The sequence below is a fragment of the Blastomyces dermatitidis genome (genome assembly GCF_000003525.1).
Source record: "Blastomyces dermatitidis ER-3 genomic scaffold supercont1.3, whole genome shotgun sequence".
In the NCBI taxonomy this organism is placed as follows: Eukaryota; Fungi; Ascomycota; class Eurotiomycetes; order Onygenales; family Ajellomycetaceae; genus Blastomyces; species Blastomyces dermatitidis.
Window position 1 is genome coordinate 2,410,910 of NW_025544776.1, and position 5,414 is coordinate 2,416,323.

Here is a 5,414-nt window from a genome sequence, read left to right on the forward strand (position 1 = left end):
GTTAGATTTATATACCTGTGAATAAGTTTCTATATATAGAACTTATTAAAAGGTATCATGACTCTTCTCTAGCAGGTCATTTTATAGATACTAGAACTCATGAGTTGCTCACAAGAAAATACTTCTAATCAAAGATGTAAGAACTTATGAAGAAGATAGTGAATTCTTATACTATTTATCAGAGTTTATGAGTAGTGTGATTCAGACTATATAAAGAACTTACTTCTCTACTCATCTCATAGAAATCTTGAAAACAGCTAGAAATAAATGTTCTTATGAGTCTCTCTGAAAGTAAGAACATATATAATGCCTGCTTTGACAGTGTACTGATGATAGTGAATCACTTTATCAAGATAACACACTTTATACTTACTTACAAGAACTTGAAGTCAAGGAATTTGACTCATATCTTTGTTCACAATGTGATTCAATTGCATGAGTTGTCTGTGAACATTGTCTCAGATAGAGAATTAATCTTCATAGAAGAGTTCTGATCTAATCTGATAACTATACTAAAGATTTTACAAGATTTAAGCATGACTTTTTATCAACAGACAGATGATCAGATAGAATGCCTGATGAGTATATTGAAACAGTATCTGTAATACTTTATTAATTATAATCAGAATGACTGAGTGTATTAATTATCACTTACAGAGTTTATATACAATAACTCAAAGTATATCAGCACAGATAAAACTCTCTTTGAGATACTCACTGAGACTCATTCATGAATAATCTTGATAAACCTGTGAGAGTACACTATAGAGTATAGTGATGCTTATGAACAGACTGAGAGAATTCAGAAGATCTGAGAGAAAGTCTGTAAATTCTTGAGAAAGACTCAAGAGTATTAGAAGAGATACTATGACTTCAAGTATATTATAAAGAGTTTTAAGAAAGATAATAGAGTCTGACTGAGTCTAGAAAACATCATTATATAAAGATCTAGTAAGAAGCTGAATCTCTTACAGACAGAGTCTTATAAGATTATGAAGAAAATTAGCTTATAGTTCTATAAATTGAAACTGTCATCTGAGTTGCAGATATATAATATTTTTCATGTCTCTTTACTCTGTGAATATAAGAAATTCTCAGAAGAGAATTCTGTGACTCATCACTCTGTCTACAAAGTACTAGAGAGTGAAAGAGAATATTAGATCAAAGAAATTATTAACTCAGAGAAGCAAGATTATGAGCTCTGATTCAAGGTTCAGTGATGAGAGTATTCTAATAAGATGAATAAGTTTACTTGAGAATCATTCAGATAGATAAGATATCTGTAGAAGCTAAGATATAACTTTCATACTGTGAATTCTGATAAGTCAGAATGACACAGTCTTTGCTAAGAATCTGAGTATAATAAAGATATTAACACTGTCATTTACAAGTTCTAGTCTATAAGATGATGAGTTTCTACTGCGATGAACAGTCTGCAGTGTATATAAGAAAAGAAGAAATCATACTCTTATTAAAGCTAAAAAATAAGAAATAAAAACAGAACTGTGAACACAATTTAGAGATTAATAAAGAAAAAATAAAGAAAACTCAAACTCATATTCTTAATATCTGTAATACTCAACTCTCTTATAACTATCAATTTCTCTCTTCAAAGAAGCAGAGAGTATTATACTCACAGTACAGATAATTATTACATTTGATATAAAGACTGTCAGAAATGCACAGACTTCAGAGAAGCTGAATATCAGAGTATATATAGTTGTGACAGAGTCTTGAGAGCTGATCATCTGTGTGTGTGATCAGATATCTCTCATGAAACTGTGTCTGCTCTCTCAGTTATACTGAAGTATTCAGCTCAGAAATAATTAAGATGTAAAGAGAGAGCTTATCTATTCAAATCAACTTCTATTATAAATTCATGACATTTACATTGTCTTGATTATCTGAATTTTATGAGTACTCAGAGACTCATCTCTCATTGATAATGAAATTGTGAAAATGTACTGCAGTGTGAGAATTATTGATAGAAAATCTAGATATATTCATATATATCTGATCAGAGATTGTATGAACAGAGAGAGAGTAATTGTAGACCTGTGAGACTCTAGAAGACACTGATAATATCAGAAGCTTTGTAAGAACTGTTAGCTAGAGTCTGTAAGAAATTACTTATGAGAAGACTTACAGTAAAGAAAGAGACTGCACTGCTTGAAGTCAGAGACTGATCTGAAAGAGATATGAGATTAACTGCTGATCTGAAGATTGAGTACAGTGACAGAGCTGAGAAGAATAAAGATATAGTTATAAATAGTAGTATCTCTACTTTATCAGCTGATAAAAAGTAATCAGAGAAGTCACAGAGACACTCATAAAAAGCTTAGTAATAGTCAGATATTGTTTATAAAGATATTAAAATTGAAAAATTTTTTATTCTTAAGAAGTTCTTGAATCAATATATAGATATTATCAGAAACACTCTCTCTCTGTTATCTGAGTGAAAACACTTTATGAATAAATAAGAATACTCACAGTTTATAAAGATGAGAGCTGTTATAGAAAAAGAGAAAAGAAGATGAGATTCTGTGAACAGATCTGAGATATTTATACTACTCTAGAGAGATTTATTTACACTGTGAGTGATTCTGCAGAACAGTCAGATTACTTTAGTAAATAAAAGTGATTATGAATCACAGGCCTGAATCTTTCTATATAACTACAAAGAGTGATTACAGACTGTGAATATCTTGATTCTACAATTCTACAGAGTTAATGAAAAAATGAAAAATTTCTTACAATTCTACAGTATCAAAGAATAATGATTTATAAGAATGAGTAAAAGATTAACTTATGAATACTTCTCTTTAATGAGAATAATCTCACAGAGAGTGATTTATCTATGAGATGAATCTGTGTAATAATTATATAAGAATCTTATAAAAATGATTAAGAGTCAACTGAAACTCTTCTGTATAAAAGATATGAGATGAATCTGTGTAATAGTCAGAGAAGAATCTGTAGATTATAAAGAATCTTATGAAATAAGAAACTGAGTGACAGACTCTTTTCTCTTTGTAATAATAAGGAATTTTTCCTCACTGAGGTTTTTTTATAGATATGAAGAATTTTTAGTGAGTATCACTGCAGTGCTGAGCTGACTTTATGAAGTCACTCAGTGAAAGACTTCATGAACAAAGTCTTAGAGAGGAAGAGATATGTAAGAAATTCTGCTTCTCATAGATTCTTTATCTCTATTTCTATCTCTCATATAATTAATAAAGCTAGTAGCCATTGACTATACATAACTATATAGACTGGAGTTTGTGAATACTATTCATAACTCAGCTTGAATGCTATTATACATTTGATCTCTATATTTTATCTTTCTACTGTGAATACTTCTAGTAGTTAACAGTACATATCACGCCAAGCTGCAAACACCTGAATAATCGCCTGCGAGCACTTATTCTTACAAGTTTGAATAAGAATTGAGATTGATGATCAATTATCTCAGTTCAAATAATAGTTATCAGTTCAAATGAGAATTGAAATTGATGTATAATCATCTCAGTTTGAATGATAGTTAGACTGACCGTGTGACCGTGTCTGAAACCAGGACCAGATTTTTTGATAGTTCTATTACCAATTCGACTGATCCCATTACACGGTTTTAACATTAGATAGTAGTCTTATACTGTCTCAGTGAGACTTACTGTCTACTCTTGTCACATTTTCCAAATGAGATCATGATTTCCACTTCTCAATTTAAATTATTTTTATTGCTTTAAATGACTTTAAATCTCATTTGAGTGTTATCAAAAAGTGTTACTTTTTAAAAAATTAAAAATAGTCTAAAAAAAACCTTAAAATGTCTAAAAATAGTAACTTTATGCCAAGAATGAGACTAAATGGGACCAAATGAAACCACTTTCTCATTTTTTTCAAGTCATGGTTTCATTTTAAGATCTGATATATAGTCACTTTATCTATTTTTTTGATAGCCAGTCCCAGCGGGATTCACGCCAAGAAATGTATGAGATCAGATCAAATGAAACCAAACATGAAATTCATGGTCCCAGCGGCCAGTCTAATGATAGTTATTAAATTTGAATGAGAATTGAGATCAGTGTATCGCGCTTCTCTTCAGATACTACTTATCAGAAATTGAGTATGACAGTTAAGTTGATCAGACTGTATACAAATGAGAATCAATTATCTCAGTTTAAATGATTATTTTGTCAAATTCAAATGAGAATTGAGATCAGTGTATCACACTTCTCTTCAGATGCTACTTACCGGGCTCATAACTGTCAGAATGAGTGTCACAGATGAATATGTTAAAGATATATAAATCTTATATGTATCAAGATCTGCTTGTTATATTATCTGTATACTATCTATTATATCTATTTCATACAAAAGATAGAGCTATTTATAGTAAAATATATATATGAGTCAAGAGAGCTAGTATAAGTGAGTATTAGACAAGTATTGTAGTAAGCTAATAATAATGAGAAATATTATAGTAATATGATATTAATGACATTCAGTAGTGTATAATCTCTTTTTCCTGATAATCAATTATATAGACTATTCTGTTACACTTCACAGATTTCTATCACTCTGATTCTCAGTTACTGATTTCTAGCTGAAAATCTACAGAATTTCTATTCTTTTATTCTGAAGCTTTGCTGTGTACAAAAACCTCTATTCTTCTATTCTGAAGTTTCACTGCATACATCACTATGTACATGTATAAATATTCACTTCAATTGCTGATTCTCATACTTTTTCTTTCTTTTCTTCTTTAACATTTTTCACTTTGTTATATAAGATCTATAAATATTATACTGATCTATTCAGCGTAGGCCTCTTACAGTTTCTTAGATATGAAGATATATGATTGTAAGACATCTTTATCATTATATTACAATGTAGCTTCTTCTGTGATATAGTCAGAGAAATCAGCTTCAACAACTGTTTAATAATAAGAGTTAAATATCATTAGCAGAGAGGCATTGATAAACATCTTCTTCATTCATATAAATACAGCTTCAGCATTCACTGACTACTGAAATACTGACTTCTTCTTAATGAGTTCTGTAAGTAATCTCATAATATCTGAGAAGTTTTGTATAAATTACTGATAGAAGTTAGCAAATCTGATAAAGCTTTGTACATCTTTCATAGTACATGAAACTTCTCATTCAAGAATAGCAGAGACTTTCTCAGAATTCATTCAAATTCCCTTGTCAGCTTCTATGATAAAACTCAGATATTTGATACTCTTGACTTTAAAATTATACTTATCAATATCTATTGATAGTTTTACTTCTTATAATTATTGTAATACTTTTCACACATGTTTCCGATATTCTTTTCTTAATCTATCAGTGAAGATGAGAATGTCATTGAGATATACAGATATAAATTCATCAAGAAAATTCTCAAGTGCT